The 18,085-nt window shown below is 40.8% G+C and overlaps 1 long non-coding RNA gene across 1 annotated transcript; it reads left to right on the forward strand.

Moving 5' to 3' along the window:
• The first annotated feature begins 839 nt into the window (after positions 1-839).
• Positions 840-17,781, forward strand: LOC112635192. The gene is made up of 3 exons (XR_003121873.1): positions 840-954; positions 13,099-13,192; positions 16,001-17,781. It is a non-coding gene; the product is annotated as an uncharacterized LOC112635192 (long non-coding RNA).
• Positions 17,782-18,085: the final 304 nt, after the last annotated feature.

Here is an 18,085-nt window from a genome sequence, read left to right on the forward strand (position 1 = left end):
TATCCATCCATCCTTCCACCCATGCATCTATCCACCCATCCATCCACGCACCCACCCATCCACCCACCCATCCACCTACCTACCTATTTATCCTACCTATTTATCCATCCATCCATCCATCCACCCATCCATCCACCCTTTCATTTATTCATTCACAAGCACCTACCATGTGCCAGGCTTTGTTCTAAGACCTGGGGATCCCATGTGATTCACTTCCCTGCCCTCATCATGGTCACATACAATGAAGGATTCAGACAGTGTGCAAGAAAACAAACAAACACGATTTTTGGTTATGATAAAATGCTAGGAAGATAATAAATGGGTGATTTAATGGAGGGAGACTGGAATGGGAGTGACAGAGCTACCTGAGACGAGTCAGGGAGGGCTCCCCAGATGAAGACCAGGGGGTGCTGTTCTCTAAGGAGGGAAGGTGCAAAGCAGACAGGCCAAGAGCAGGAGCTGCAGGCACAGGACCGAGTAAGGGAAAGTCCTAAGGCAAGAATAAGCTTAGCTAATTTCAGAAACAAAATGGGCATAGGTAGATGGTATGTGTATTTGCTGCCTGAACACATTTCAAAAAGTTTATAGGTCAGGTTTGAAGCATTTAAATTCAAAAATAATCAATGAATATACACAGCATTTGAAGGTGATTTTGTGTGTGTTATTTTTATTTCTAGTAAGTTTTACCTGATCAATGTAAGGAATGCATGAAGATTCACTGATGCCATAGGAAGATCAATTTATATCACAAAAGCAGTTAGGCATTTCTACATCTGTTATTCTGCCAGGAATTCCCCCAAGTACAACTTTTGCTTGACAGTCTTTCCTGAAACCATCTGAAATCATGAGTCAGTATGCACCAGCTGTATTTAAGACCAAAGGCTTAATGTATCCACATCTGGGGTAGGAGTCAGATGTAAAGGAAGCCCAACATTGCCTTGGAAGTTGTATAGGGTAAGTAGATGCTAACATTCACTTTCTTGCCTCAGTGGCTGTGGTTCTCACCTCTACTACTGTAACTAGAAGCTTAATATTCACTTTCATTTGAAAAGGTGATAGTGTTTCTTCCCATCCAATAATGGAACTTTCCACTAGGTTGGTAACACAATTCAATTTTTAAGCCAAGCTAAGTCTGGTTTTGTCTTAACAATTGGGTTATTTAGCTTGACTCCTATAGGAAACCAAGCTCTTTCATGATGGGATGTGCAGCTGTGAATAGTACAACGTGGATGAATGTAATTATGGGATTTGTTAAGTTTGGTGAAAAGAAAGTGGGTTGGAAGGCTGCCATGTTTATCTATGGAAAGAAAAAAATGAAACATGTACAAATGATATATTAGAGGTTTAAAAAAGGCTCCGACATGCAAGGAAATTTGAACATTGACTAGATATTTGATGATATTTATATTTTTAATTCCTGTGAATGATTATAGTATTATAGCCATATTTTAAGAGTCCTCATTTTTTTAACATGCATGAAAAAATTTACATATTCTATGAAAAATACCTCTCAGTGGGGCTTTTTTAACCTTTGTAAAGTCTTCTGATCATGTTTTGTTTCCAAATTTTGTTCTGTTTGTATTGTTTGTTGTTGTCATTGTTGGTAATACACCGACCTAACCACCATGATATTTGGAATTCAACTCAGAATTTCCACAATCATAGAGAGAGGTCGTATTCATAATGCTTTATTCCTAAACGATTGAAAATTTCTCCTTCAAGAATTTGCTAGTATTTTGACATTTAGCCAAGAGTTTTCTTCTGAATCTACAGCAATGGACTCTTTTCATGTCTAGATTTGAATCCCATGTACAAGAGAAGCTTCCAAATGTGTTGTTTGGCCACAATGAAGAATCCTTATTGAAAGATCCCTTGAATGGCATAATTGAATAGACGTAATTGCAAAGCTCTGCGCCATGTAAAATTGTAAATAGCACTGACAAAATAATTTATGCTCATTTATGATACAGTAGCACATTATGGCTCCAATTTTCATTTCCTTCATTAGCTAAGCTCATTTGTTTCTCTGGTAGACATTCCTTTTGTCTTATCTACAGTCCTTTTCCCAGAGAAATACTTGTGCATGTACATGAGAAGAACTGAGCATAAGAGGGTGCTGATGACAGGGGATATAGGCACCGTATAACCTAAACAGACATTGACACCACATCAAAAGAGGGACAGGTACTGTAGAACAATGACAGGTAAATATTGACTTAGAATAGTGCCTATTGCTGCTTTGGTTTCAGGAATGTCTTATAATGAATGAATAAAGTGGGTCACCACTACAATTACAGCAATAATGATAATGAGTTCAATAATAACATGAAAGAACAAGAAGCTTGCAATCAAGTCCCATATTCCTTGTGGGTGTGTTTAAGGAAACGTCATGTCATAGATTTGTTTTACTTTAATCACTTCCCTTATCATCTAGTTTATTACTTCTCTCCACCTTGTGTCAGGTTAGAAACCATCACTTCCCTCTGTCGCCCATCCTTAGCTGCAATATTCCTTCTTTATCTTGAGCAGCGGGAGATCTCTTTTCTTTCCACTTGTTCCAGCTGGAGACCATGACATAGAAGCCTCTCACTTTCTGGGATTGTTGGAATAAAACTGAACCCCTTCCCCACTTTACTGGTTCAACCCAGAGGGAGGTTGAAGAACTGTGGAGCTGGCAGGATGCTTGCAGTATTTATTCTCCTTTTTCTAACTAGCAAGGTTAATATGTGAACATTGTGGTCATGTGTGACTTACTTGTAAGGTTCCTGGATTCTCTGTGTTTGGCCAGGTGAGAGGTGGCCCTGGTCCTCTATACCAGTGGGTCCAAAGAAAATCTGTACTTATCGAGTACAGTGTAAAGGATAATTTTACTAAAGGCCCAACCATGTCTACTAAACCAGCAATAGGAGTAATAAAATTGCTCTGTTTGTCATATTTTAATATAAATATGCCTCTACTTTTGTTTCAGTTGGTTCCAAACTCAGAGAGGAATGAGGTAGGGTTAACTGTTGCCCTCCTAAAACCCGAAAATGAACAGTAACATTATATTAAAAGGGTGGGCTGTTGGCTAAATACGGTTTTTTAAAGTATATTAAGACAGAGAACCTCATTAAGGTGTGTGGTGTCATGTGAATGGCACAGATATGTTTTGTTCATCCTCACATTTAAAACATGCAGTATTTAGTTGGTGGGGCTCAATGTTTTGTCTGAAAATTTTATCAGTTAAGAATAGTGTTCATTTGAATTACAGGCTAAAATATAGCTACTTAGATGAGAGAGAAGTTTCTTTCTGTCTCATGAAAACATCTTAAGAAAGGGGTCTGAGGCTGGAATAGTGGTTTGGACCTAAAGGTCATCAGGAACCCGGGCTTCTTCCAGATTGTTGCTCTGCTCTTGATCTCCATTCGTCTTCATCTCGTTAGCAAGGTGGCAGCATCAGCTGCAGACACCATGTCTACATTAAAGCATATAGGAGAAGACAAATAAAAAACCTAGGTTGCCGTCCATGGGAGGAGCATGTCCTTGCTATGCTTTGGAAGTTGTCATATGAGACTTCTGCTTTCATCTAGAATTTAGTTAGTCACCTGACATTCCCTTGACCCAAGGTGTGCTGGGTAATGTACACTTTATTCTGGACAGCTACCTATGAAGTCAAAAAACACAAATTCTATTCTTATGGGGGAAATGCATAGGGAGAAAATGAGTAGTCTCTTCCATAGGAAATACAGTTGCCTTTAAATGGTGAAGACTAACATTTAATATACCTGCAATTCTGAGCTCAGGTCAAGGTGCGCCATGTGGTTTGTGGCAGTGTAGGTGCATGACGGCACATTTTCAATATCGCAGCCAACTTTATGTTTGTTCAGATGGTAACAAAGACGTTGAATAGAAGCAAATGCACTTGAACTTCAGTGGCAAAACTTCTAAGTACCCTGCAGAGCCTCAGTTTCCTTCTTTCTAAAACCAGCATAATATTATGTAACATTGTGATTATAATATTTGCCATGCCTACTTTCAAAGGTGTTATAAGAATCAAATGGCCAGGCTTAGTGGCTCATTCGTATAATCCCAGCACTTTGGGAGGCTAAGGTGGGTGGACCATCTGAGGTCAGGAGTTCGAAACCAGCCTGGCCAATATGATAAAACCCCATCTCTACTAAAAATACAAAAATTAGCCAGGTGTGGTGGTGGGCACCTGTAATCCCAGCTACTCAGGAGGCTGAGACAGGAGAATCGCTTGAACCTGGTATGCAGAGGTTGCAGTGAGCGGAGATCGCGCCACTACACCCCAGCCTGGGCAACAGAGTAAGACTCCGTCTTGAAAACAAAACAAAATGAAAAAGAACCAAATGAGAGAACATGTAGAAAGCAAATAGCAGGTATAAAAACAAAAATCTGTATGATTTTACTTTGCATGCCATACTAGGAGTCCCCAGTCCATTGGGTATTTGAGACTCACATAACATAATGTGTCATAAGTACTTAGAACAGGGGCTGGGAAAGAGGAGGCACTCATTTTATGAGACTCATCTTTAGGAGGTTAAATAGAACCTTTCACCTGTAAATTAATTGGTTGGTTGATATAAAGTTGGTATCTTTTGGATAAAATAAAGAATATACATGCCTAGGACTATAAGATGTGGGGGAATTGAGATAAAATTTAAATCCACTGATTCCAACCATGTCCTCCATCAGTTTTCCCCATTCTTCCACATAGTGTATCACCAGGACCCTGCCTCCCTACCTGATGGGTATTCGCTTGGTTGATATCCTGGGATTAGTTCATCATTTGTACCTCACACCATATTGTCTCTGACAGGAACCATTAAAGAGAAAGACTTTTTGTTTTACACTGAACGATCTGAAGAGCCATTTTAAAGTAAAATCAAATAATGACATTTTTATAACCAGAGTAAATTTCTTTGCCTTTTCCGTCTTGTCAAATGCAGTGTCCCTATTCATGGATGCTTATTGTTTAGACTCAGGTAGATTAGATTTCCTCCTCATTTTCCCTCTTCCTAAAGCCACGGGTGCTGATACCTGCTCAAAAAGATAACAACAATAACAAAGTGTAGTTGAGTTTGTGCAAAATTAGAGACACTGGAATGCTGAGTTCCTGTAGAATCAAAGTTGAGAAAAAACTCTGGAGCAAAATATAATGCATTTAAGTGGATCCTTTCCAGTATCATGGAGGAAAAATCACTACTGTTTCTCATTTAAATAGATCATAATATTGACCATCTCATGGGGGTTTTGTGAAGATTCTATGAAATCGTATTGGCACACAGTTCCTGTTGAGTAAATGTTGAATATTCCTATGGGAAACAATGGGCTTTAGTGAAGGTTCTCAGATGTCCTTGGATGGAGGAATTGGATGACAGTTTTTCCTGCAGTCAGGGGACTCCGAGGGTGAGCAGCTTCCCACCTGGGCCCTGGTCTTAGGAAACTTCACCCTAGGCTCATGTCGGGGGTGCAGGTAGGAAAAAAGCCTCTAAAGGGGCTGGGTTATCTTTGCCAAATGGGAATGTATTTCCAGTATTCACAAATCTTCTAACGTTTCACAGAAAGCCAGATATTGCTATTTTTTGTAAAATATTTTATTTTTACAAGTTGGATATTAATTTTAAATTTTTAAACATTCTGTAAGGCAAACGCAGTGTGTTTGCAAACAGCGTTGGGCCAGATAACCACCAGTTCACTTACTGCCTTTGCTCTGAAAGAATACAGTCTATCCCCGGGGATGCTGTTTCGTGGGAGAATCTCAAAGCAAATGAATGTAAAAAATATTGCTTATATTTTTGTCAGCACATGTAAAATGGAATCTTGGTGGAATAAATGGAATTTGGAGAATGCATGATACTATCCCGACAGGGTTGAGTAGCATAGAGTTTGGAGAGGGTTAGCTTCAGTTATAGTCTGGTTTCTATTGTTATATCCAGTTACTGAATTTACCTCTCTAAATTCAGTATTTCGTCTGTGAAAAAGGGATGATAATGCTCCCCGCACACACAAGCATGCACTCACCTACACACATCAGGCTTTTGTGAGGATCTCGTCAGTGAGGCAGGTTAAATCTTTAGATCATGAGCCAAACCCAGTGAGCTCCTAGAAATGGCAGCTGCTTCCTTCGTTCAGTCCTAGCTGCCGCTACCCTTCATTCAGCTCAAGAAAAACAGCCTTTATTTAACTGAGACTGGCTTGTGAGCAAGACTACTCTTGGGAACACATTAATTTGTATTTGCTCAGATTTGGGGTTTCTTTAAAGTCCAGTGGAACACAGGTGCAATTGGCACTGGTTTTTATGTATTCATGATGTGTACTCCTTAGTAATTCCCTGGAAGAGACATATGTGTTATGTGGGTTTTCAAGCTATACTTACTTGCAAGTTAAAACTGCAGAGAACTTTATAGTTTCAGGACTGGTGGGAACTGGCTCATTTAAGAAAATCTATGATGAGAGAGGTCTCCTTCTGTGTGTTTCCCTGACATTATAGCCTTGCATCTATTATTTATTTTTCTATTTATTATATTCGTTGGCACAAAGATGCAGCCACACCAGGGGGAGAACATGCTAGTAGGAATTAGAGTGGGGTTAGCTTTCCCCACCCTATGCTTTTCCAATCCCTGGATAACATTTTCCCCCTTTTCCGCTGTAAATGCTTACTTCAAATATTATTTTGATGTACTTTCCCCCGAAAAACCCTTTCATAGGCGTAGTTATGGAATCTTAGATTCATGGACTGGAAATGGATATAGAAATTTTGTCGCTGGTTCTCTGGGGAAATAGCTCATGCTGTTACTCCTGAATCCTAAGTAGCTGCCTTATCACTTGGCTTGGAATGCTAGGAGAAAGAGCTTGCAAAGAGCCATTTCAGCCACTGAGTTTCCTCCTCTTTCTTTATAGATGAGGGAGGGAAGCCTTCCCAAAGTAGGTTGCATTTTTCCAAATGCATAATGAATTTGCAATTGAAATTTCAGAGAACATACATCTTTTGTAAAATACTAAAACCGTTTATTGTCATGAAAGGAAATTTTATCATAGAAACACTTAAAGACACAGTAAAAGCAGAAGGTAGGAAAAGGACTCAACTAAATCTACTGACAGTGAACATTAGTCCATTTCCTTAATTTCCCCCTGTACATTTTAATTGTATCCTATTCATGTTGGCATATAGATTTGAATTCTGCTCCTTTTGGTCAGTATTAAGTATAAACATTTTTTGTCTTATTATTCCATATTCTTTGTAAACACATTCATGATGTTGCAAATATTTCATCTGTAGACTTGCCATAATTAAGCAGGGTCTTAGTTTGACATCTTGGGATGGTTTCTGATCATTACTATTATACATAGCAGTAATAGTAATAACCAACATTATGGAGCATTTGCCAATGTCAGCCACTGTGTTCAGGGTTTCATATGCATTATTACATGGATTTCTCAATAGCAGCTGAGACAGTTTCTATTGTCATCCCCATGGGCAAATGAGGTCACCGAGGCTGAAAGAACGTATTTAATGAGCCCAAGGGCCGATGGCTCACACGTGTTAGAGGCAGGATTGGGTGGTTGGAGTTTTCCGGTTTTTTCTGTGTTTGGATTCATGACCAGAATAACAACGTAGAGCCCTGCCTAGATTTAGGCGCATGGCAAAGCAGGTGGAGCATCCAAAGTGCGGCTGGATTTCCAGAGACTGACCTTCTCTCTTGCCTGAATGAACCAACAGAAGTGATGTTCTTAATGGAACAGGTGCTTCCTCAGATCAGTTGGTTTTTTCCTCCTTGTTACTTAGGCAGCTCCTGTTTCTGTCAGAAAGCTGGGGGTCTCATTTTAGGACCCAGAGGAATGTGCAATTTCTATTTCTTTTTGGGAGGCTTGGGGGTAGAGCGGCATTAGGTAGAGTTTGGGGTTGCCTCTGAAACGTCTCAGAGGACTGACTACACAAATACTCTTCCACAGAGAGATCAGTAGAGGCCACACCAGCCCAGAAGTCCTGAGATTGAAGGTTTAGTCTGAGCTCCACCTTGTGGTAGCTGTGGGCATGCAGGAACGTCCGTTCGTACTCACCTCAATTTCCTCATCTCTTAATTAAGGAGGGGAGTGTTTTCTCCTCCTGTGTCCTAGGAAAAGAGTATCTTGAGAACCAGTGGGAGAATTATGATGTCCTGTTTGTTTCTTCCTATCTGGGTCCAATTTCTCCTTCTGATAAGAACCCCCAGCTTTCCTCTGAAGATGAACTTTTTCCTCACAGTCTATGTCGTTCCAATGGGGCTGAGTCGACTCTGTGGCTCTCTGTCCATGACCTTTCTGAAGCCAAGAAAAAATACACACCCTCAATAACGGCTTCAGATATGTATCTGTGATCCAGGCCAGATCTCTCAGAGCAATGTTTGAGGATGAGGTAATCACAAAGCAATCCAAAATTGAGCACGCTTCCCAGCCTGTTCCATGGAGCTTGTTCCATTTATAGGCCATCAGTCCCTCATGTCTCTGTCATGATGTATACAGCTCTGGCTGCCTGGGCTGCCACTTTCCATCTTCATCCCTGCATAATCATCTGTGTTGACATGTGTTGCATTTACCTGCTCAGCATCCATCCTCCCCTCCACCCCAACCCTGTCTGATGTACTAACTTCCTGGAGCTGTCAATCAACGTGCCCAATGCTCTCTTGGCAGAGGGGTAAGGGAGCAATCTAGGACATGCACATACTCTCCTCAGCAACATAAATCTTGAGTTGGAAAGGCTGAAAACAGTTGGAGCTGCTTTATCCATTTGTTGCTGTGGCAACAAATACATCCTCTTAGCTCCTGTTCAGTTTCTGTGTTTCCCAAAGCCTGCTTTTTCTCTTTACCTTTGATGCTGTAATCAATATTATTTTTCTTTCAGTAGAATTCTATTCTGGGGTAAGATAACCAAATTTGTTTCAAAGAAAAATTGCACTCAACCTTTCCCTTCTCTACATTCTTGATACTCTTTGCTTCTTTCCTTCTCATAGAACTTAGCCATCCTTCTCTTTATCTCCTATTCCATTCTGTCCAGCTTTATGAGAAGAACCCAATAGTACATTGCTATTGCTGTTTATTTGAAGATTCCTCTTTCCATAAGCTGGGATGCCTTTGAGCATCTGACTGCCTGATAACCTTTAAGACCCAGTGCTGATGTCTGCGCTGGACATGAGAAGGAACCAAATATTATTGAATGGGAGTTGCACTTTAATTAGTTGGTAAAGCAGCAAGTGAAAACTAATTAGGCAGGTAAGTGAGGGAGAGCTGTCCCAGATCAATTGCCCATGTGTTCTTTTTGTTTTTGTCTTCTTTTGTTTTGTTTTGTTTGGTTAATTTGTTTGTTTGTTTGGTTTTTGAGACAGCATTTCACTCTGTCACCCAGGCTGGAGTGCAGTGGCATGATCTTGGCTCACTGCAACTTCTGCCTCCCAGGTTTAAGCAATTCTGCTGCGTCAGCCTCCTGAGTAGCTGGGATTGCAGGCATGTGCCGCCACGCTCAGTTAATTTTGCGTTTTTAGTGGAGACAGGGTTTCGCCCTATTGGCCAGGCTGGTTTGGAATTCCTGATCTTAAGTGATCTGCCCACCTCAGCCCCCCAAAGTGCTGGGATTACAAGCGTGAGCCACCACACCTGACCTAATTGCCCGTATGTTCTTGAGCCTCTTCTAAACAACACTCGAATCAAAAGCCTAAGTTAAGTGAGTTCAGATGAAAACGCACAGACCCACAAAAATCTGAATTATTATCTTCAAGTCATAACTAATTTTCACTTTTCTGTATATTGTTCTTTTTTTAAAAAAGAAGATACAGAGGCGTGTATATGGAAGGAAATTCTTGAAAAGGTAAACCAATTAACCTTTACCAGGAAGCTAGTACAAAGAGAAGGGGTGGTAAAACGACATCATTTGTAAAGATCAGATTTCTCGTTCCTGCCAAAAATATGCCTACGAATGCCAGGAGACAGACTGCATTTACTCTACCTTGTAATCTACAGGTAACTTCTTAATGAAAAGCTAACTTTTTCTTGTCACCCTGTTATTCTTGCTTTCACATTTTTGGTTAATTGTGGGTTATCTGGGCTACACATATAAAGAAACAAAATATATCTTTACTTATATTAGTCTTTTTAAATATGGAACTTTTCAAACATGCATGAAGATAGAAAGAATTATATGACTAATCTCCCTGTACTTCTTGAAGATTTTCCACAATTAGGCTGGGTGCAGTGGCTTACGCCTGTAATCCCAGCACTTTGGGAGGCCCAGGCAGGCAGATCACCTGAGGTCAGAAGTTTCAGACCAGCCTGGCCAACATGGCGAAACCCCGTCTCTATTAAAATTACAAAGATTAGCCAGGCATGGTGGCACATGCCTGTATTCCCAGCTACTCAGAAGGCTGAGGCAGGAGAACCAGCTGAACCGGGGAGGCAGAAGTTGTAGTGAGTTGAGGTCAGGCCACTGCGCTCCAGACTGGAAGATAGAACAAGACTCCATCTCAAAAAAAAAAAAAAAAAGAAAAAAAAAAAGCTTTTCCACAATTATCAATATTTTGTTTCATTTGTTTTATCTCCACTAATACTTGTCATTATTATCACCAACAAAGCAAGATTATTATTTTTTAAGTTCCCAGACCTCAAGTAATTTTATCTGTAAATATGGTGGTATGTATTGCTAATAGAGAACCTTTTTAAGTAACTAAGATACATGATCGTACATAATGCAATCATAGTCAGCAATATTCATTTCATATTGCTCAATACCAATCTATCGTCACACTTCTCTGCTACCTTAAAAATGTCTGCCTAGAGTTCATTTAAATTAAGGTCCAAACAAAGCCAGATGCAGCTGTTTTCTTTGGTAGGTGTGTTCCATAAATCTTTTCTAAGCTTTTTCAGTTTCTTGTACTTTTCCTCTTTATCTATGCCATTTATTTGTTTTCATATAAAAATGATTTTCCAATCGATTTTTCAGATTCTACACTGGGCTGCGTGCAGAAATGAGTCCGCATAGCAGGATGGAGACTACTCTCCACAGAAAAGTGTTCTTGCAAGTCGGCCCTTGGTTGATGTCTAGGAATTTGGATTTTGGGAATATGCCTGCATGGTAAGACTAGCTCACTATGCCTGGACTGTTCAAACAATATGATTTATTCTGAACACCTGCTTTTCTTTCGGGAGTCTGGCATTTTGGTATGTTCCTTGCAAAAGATCTTTATGTGACCAGCTCCCAGAAAACCTTGGGTGCCGAGTCTCTAATGGGCTTCCCTGGGCAGAAACACGGCCTACCTGTTGCTATATTTTCATAATTGGGGGAAGAATGGATTCTGAGAGCCTCATAAGAGGGAGAGAGCACCGGAAGCTGACCTGGAGATTCTGCAGGCCCTGCCAGTGTCTTTGACCCCTGGGATCCAGTGTGTATTCTTATCACATCCCTGTTACAAATCTTAGTCATGAACACAACTATATGCTAGCTAGCCCTATGAAACTTTCTAGGAAAACTCCAGAGGGAGGGTGGTCTTGAAGGCCCTCCACAGAAGTCGATTATGTTATCATGGCCTCTCCAGCACATTCTTACATCCCCATGTTTTCTGTAAACTGAATTTTTTAAATACTGAGGCTCAGTTGTATTGGAGGGAGGAGTAGATTAGAAGTGGGCTTGTACTTCTTTTATTTCATGATCTCAGGAGGCAGATAATAGCAAGTCATCTTCCCTCCAATTATGTTCTGATTGATCAGTAGAGGGAAGCATAGAGTCATTTTGTCATGGTTTTAAAGAAGTCGAAATATGTGTAGATGGGTGTGTGGGAAGCTGGTGAGGCTGGACCAGTTATTGAGTTCTTGACTTTCAGTTCCAAACCCATCCGTTTTGATTCCCTCTGTAACACTGGGGCTGAACTTTGTAAGCATTGCACATTTGTTAGCTGGAACAACTTACAAAAGGATTGTACTTCTTCTCCTGATCCCAATACTCTCCTTCTTATTCCCATAAGGAAGTAGTCACCAGGAAACTCTCTTCCAATGGGCAGCTTCTTTGCCATAATGCGTGGGGCTTCAATAGTACATCCGTCCAATAAGTTTTGCTGGTGCCCCAGTGGGTGGTTTCTTGCTGGCCAGGCCCAGCCTGTTGTACCTCACCAAACCTCTCCACCTGGGTTCAGAGCCACATCCCTTCCAAAGAGTCTGATCTCAAACTTGGAGACGGCCCTTTCCCAAGTCTCTTCTGTCTTTGGCATGCCCCTTCAGTCCCAGAGGTAGTGCCTGCTCCCCACATCTGTGACTGCCATATCCTTCAGATTGTTTTTTACCCTTCTTAGTACATGACCCTCTTTTACATGCATGCTTTATACGTGATATGCAGCCCCGCCCCTTCCCTAACATGAGGAAAAACAGGCTTCAAGTCATTGCATCATAATAACGGTTGCATTAGTTACTCCTCAAATTTAGTCAGGGTCCCACTGACTATTCTGTTACCTGAAAGCTAAATTGTGTAACAATAGCTTATAATTTGTATGTAAAGTAATAAAGGGAAGGAGAAAAAGACAATAAAAATTATTATTTATAGAAAACAAACACACATAACAAGGAAAGAGAAAATATGCAAAAGCATAGAACGCTGATTTCTGCTTATGTAGACATGTGCCATTATTTTCTTAGGATCCATTCCGTATTTCCACACTTCTCTTGCTCTCAGCCAAGAAAATCAATTAGTCAAGATTCCTTATCGGTAGAGTAACTCAAGCCTTCATTTTTAAAGAATCTGAATCTTCAATAGTCCTATTTTTGATTGTTGCTTTGATTTTCACTAAAAATTAATATAATGATTTTCATTTTTTCATTGACAGATAAAATGGTTTGTATTTTCTGTGTACACTATGATGCTCTGAAGTATATATACATTGTGGAATGGCTCAATCCAGCTAATTCGCATATTCATTAGCTCTCATAGTGCTCATTTTTGTGGTAAAAACACTTTACTCTCTTAGCATTTTTCAAGAATACAATATATGATTAACTCTCATTGTCATGTGCAACGGATATCATTCACTTATTCCTCCTGCCTAACTGAAATTTTGTATCCTTTGAACAACACCTCCCTAGTTCCCTCCGAGGATCCTTGGTCTGATCTGTCCGTCTTTACTACTGAGCACAGAAGCACCAGGAGACATCGGGATCAATAAATCACTGGGTTCCAGTGAGTCCTCCTTGCTCTGTTTACTAAACACGAACCCAATCTCCTTTTGGTAATTTGGTAATTTCCACCCCCAGCCAGCAGAGGCGCTCTTTTCTTGCCTGTTTGTTTAGGGATGGCTGTCTCATCCTTCAATTCAGTAAAACCATTGTTGAGTCCTCTGCTGGGCCAAGACATTGTCTTATGGCCTTTGCAATTTTATGATTACAACCCAGATTATTTCAGAAATTTTTTCAGAGTGAGCTTATTGCAAATTTCATACACTGCATTTTATTTTGTTCATTGGCTTATTTCAGTTCTGAAACTGGCCAATGCAATTAGCATTGTTCTTAAATAGGAGCACATTTGGACAACTTTGAAAGGCCAGTCTCCTACTCCTAAGCCAGCATGCCTGTTTTCAGCAATGCATATGCAAAACAGGGAATGTTTCCCCAGAGCAGGGTCTGCCTTCCTGAGGGCCCTGGCTTTCAAACTACTGCTCACTCTGTGTCAGTGGCACAAAATCAGTTTAATGGATTGGAACCAGGTATTAAAAAACAGAATAGGCTGAAACAGAACAGAATAGAGAATAGAGTAAGAAATGTCAGAGCACATTATAGGTAGTAAGGGTGTATACAAATGTATGAAACTTCTCTTTGAGTTTTGAATGTGTATGATCACATACTACGTCATTAACATAAAATGTAATTCTTGCTGTGGGTTATGCTACAAAAGTGAAGTTCACTTTTCTACAACTTATACTATGAAATGGCTAGTGCTTACACCTAAATGCAGAGAACAGCCTTGTATGGGTAATACAGTGATGTTAATTTAAAAGAGACACTCATCCATAGGTTTCAGCTTTAATTTAAAAAAAGATAATCATCATAACACACAAAACTCACACTCATGTACATATAATTACTCTCTCCCCGGCCACATTCTTAGTGTGCCTTACTACAGACTTATTCTTCACTATCTCAGTGAATCACCACCTATCCCCTTGGAATCGACATTATTATTATCCTCATTTTTCAAATGAGGAAACTGAATCGCAGAAAGGTAAAGTAATTTCCTGAAGGTTGCACATTTAGGAAGAACTGGAACTAGAATTCAAACACAAACAGGCAGCCTATGTTTCCCTGAATCTATTGGCATTTCTTACCTGGTCATCTGGAGAAGAGAGGTGAATGGGAATTTGTTTCATAATCCTATTTGCATAAAGCCAATTTATTTCTTAAGTGATAGGCAGTTAGTCTTGGAGTAAGGAGGGTGATATCATGTTTAAATTGAGCAGCAGCTAGCTCCAAAATCGTGGCAGCATCAGTAAGAACTCTGATATTGTTTGTGAGTCTAGTGGAGAAGTGTGGTGAGTGATTAGCAATGTCTGCCATGGGCACAGAATGAGATAATGGCACACATGCCACCAAGTAAGTGTCCTGCAGTGTTTCTCTGAAGCACTGTGGCCTAGGCCTAGGTTCTAGTTCCTGAAGAAACAGAAGTGAACAAAAAAGACAAATGAACTTTCCTATGCAGGAAAGACAATAAAGATAGATAATAAAATGAATACTTGAATACACACACCATTTTAGGTAGTCACTTTGGATACTAAGAAGGAAAGAAAAGCAGTGCAAAGAAAAAGAGATGGCACAGAGGTAGGCAGTGACCCACTAAGGTATCAGGGAAGCCATCTCTGCATCTCTGCAGAAGGGATGTTTACTGGGACAGAATAATTGTATTCTCTTTGGAGAGAGTGAGCCCACAGATAGCCGCAGAAAGAGCATCTGAGGCAGAAGACATAGCAGAGGAACATGCCACTTCCTTGCCTTACTCAAGGAATAGACAAGACCTGTCCTAAGCTTTTCGGCCTTCTAGATATAATTTTAAATTGTACGAAAAGCTCAGAAGCATAGGCATGAGCACGCTAGAAGAATTTGTAGAGAAGCAAGTGTCTTTTATTTCAGACTTTAAAAAAAAAATTATTTATTTTGAAATAGAGTGTTGCTCTGTCATCCAGGCTGCAGTGCAGTGGTGTGACCCAGGCTGCAGCCTCCACCTCCCAGGCTCAGGTGATCCTCTCACTTCAGCCTCCCAAGTAGCTGGGAGCCACAGGCTCAGGCCACCACACCTGGCTAATTTTGTTTTATTTTTTTTTTTTAGAGACGAAGTCTCAGTATGTTGCCCAGGCTGGTCTCAAACTCCTGGGTTCAAGCAATCCTTCCACCTCGGCCTCCTGAGGTTGCTGGGATTATAGACATGAGTCACTTTGTACATTTCAAAGTTTTTTTTTAAAGTAATTTATGAGAGGCACATAAACGAAAAATATCAAAATACTTTATAAATTGTGTAAGTATTGTCTCAGTTAATAACACATTTGAGGTCGCGGTTTGGAATTCTTTCTAGGTCTTCATGATGTGCCTGCTAAGAAGATATTTGCTCATTTCTCTGTGGCAACCAGAACCAATTTCAGAATAAGGTCATTTTTAAAATGTAAAGAAATTATACATTATACGACACCCCATCCAATTTGGTTCTACGTTCCAATGACCTAGTTAAGTTTTTCTCAGCTGGGAATGATTTCTTCCCACAGAAGACATTTGGTAATGTATGGGGACTACTGAGGTTATCCCAATTAGAGAATGGTACTGACCTGTAGCCGGCAGAGGCCAGGATGCTGCTAAAAATCCTACAGTGCACAAGAAAGACCCTATGACAAGGAAGCATCTGACTTATAATGTCAATATATAAAAGCCTGAAATGCCCTGATTTAGGTAGAAAGCACTGTTAACAAGTGGACACTGAATCCCTTGTCTCTGCTCTGATTTTCTGCAGTTGCCATGGAGACCAGGTGATACATGGATGCAAATTCAGTGGCTGTGCAGAAGTTTCAAGGTCAGGGCAAGGGAAAAGACAGACAGTAAATGAGACTGCAGAGGCAACACTAACAAGCAAGGTTCTGCAAGGGCTGAACATCACATTCATCACACTTTGGAGTTTGCCCTCGGAGATCCCCCTCCTGGAGCAGGGGAATTCCTGATCTATCAACTTCTGTGTCAGTATCCTGAACCACAGTCAGGAGGACCGGCTTCTTTTCCCTTCTTCTCCATACTCAAGAAAACACCTTAATGAGAGAACTGGCTGCAAAATCCCTTCCAAGAGATCATGGTCATCACAGTCAGAGACATGTCAAAGCACAGGCAGTGCAGGCTGGGTGGAAATGTGGTTTGGAAATTCAGAAGGAGTTTGCCACTTGGATAACAGATGCATTGTGTCATTTCTTCTGGTGGTCATTTTGACATCGAAGCAATCATCTTGAATTTTGCTATTTCTTTCTAATTTTAATTCCCTTCTATTTGGCTTTATTATTAATCCTGAGAAGGCTTTTCTTTTTTTTTTTCAAAAAAGACAAATATTTGGTATTGATCATCTTACCAAGGAGAACAGAAGAGTATGGCCATGTTACCTGAGAGTTATTAATGCTATTGCAGCATAGGATGGAACAATTGAGGCTTCATTTGTGCGGGGAGAGAATTCAGTCTTCTTCAAAGCTGATCTCTCTCTCTCTCTGGTGTGTGTGTGTGTGTGTGTGTGTGTGTGTGTGTGTGTGTGTGTGTGTATCTAATACCAGGATCTCATTTTATCTGTAATTGAAACGTAAACTAATGCACTAATATTAGTCTATCACCTATCGAGAAAAAGAGAGTCTTCAGTGATCAGAAATCAACTTAATACACTCTAAGTCCTTTTAACATCTTACACCACTTAAACCACACAGGCACATGCATGGGGTGAATGTAAAAACAAACGGACACGTCATAGAAGACAGTTCGCAATTTTATCAGAAGTCTTAAAATATATTTACACTATGAATTCGTGTTTCACTGCGAAGAATATATCCTAAGGAAGTAATTTCAGTGCTGCAGTTAACGATTGCTTCTGCCTGCCCTGGAAAGGTTGTTCCTTCCGCTACTGGCACCCAAATTCCCTCTGGGAATGTCTCTCGTGCCCACTCTCCCCGCATGCGTTTACGTGGGGCTGGTGCCCTCCTCTGCTTAGAGAGCAGTCTCAGTGTCAGGTCTAAGGAATTAGTGAATGTCATTGTTTTGCACCGTAATCTGTTCAAAGCTCTAGGCCAGGCATGTCCCAGAACATTAATAGAACTGCGGAAATAAGAAGGTCTCTTGTTAATCACATGTATTGCTGGAAGGATATGAGCTTGAAAAGGTAGGGTACCACCACACGGACAGAACCTAACTAAGAAGGTATCCGTCACAGAAAACAGTAGGGCTGAGCATGTGAACCTAGAACAGACGCCTGGCCTCTCTCACCATCGGTTAGAATCTTGGCTTGAGGAAGACAGAGCTTCTGTGTGCACTGCTGTATCTCTGCTACCAAGAATGTCATTTGGGAGATGCTCATAAATTGTGGGATAAAGACTTTGAGGAACAAACTCCAGATGAGGGCCCTCGAGGACCTCCACGAAGCCATTCCTAAAGCCAATGTACTTCTTTCCAGTCACGACATTTAACACATTCTTGTTGTGTGGGTGTGTGTGTGTTTGCTGGCTTAAGGCAGCTTGAATTGGGTTCATAACAAATGAACATTTCTAATACAAGAGATGTCTGCACAGGGGTTTATTCACGATACTCGTCTCACAGTTTGCTCTGTACTGTGTGTATTTTGTATTTCGCTAGCTGGTGAGGATGAATGTGAGACAGCCAAGTAGAAAGGGCTCCCCGAAAGAACCTCGGTCCGGCCTGAACACGGGGAGGCCGCGCGCTGGGGTGCGGGCTCGGGAAGTTCGCGTCCTTTGCAGGAGGGAGGAGCCTGGCCTCTCCTGTTCTGGGGTGAAACTGGGGATTCCGTCTGTGAGGCAGGCAACTGGCTAGCAGAACTCTCGCTTTGCTGAGAGTTCCT

Source organism: Theropithecus gelada, chromosome 11 (assembly GCF_003255815.1).
Source record: "Theropithecus gelada isolate Dixy chromosome 11, Tgel_1.0, whole genome shotgun sequence".
In the NCBI taxonomy this organism is placed as follows: Eukaryota; Metazoa; Chordata; class Mammalia; order Primates; family Cercopithecidae; genus Theropithecus; species Theropithecus gelada.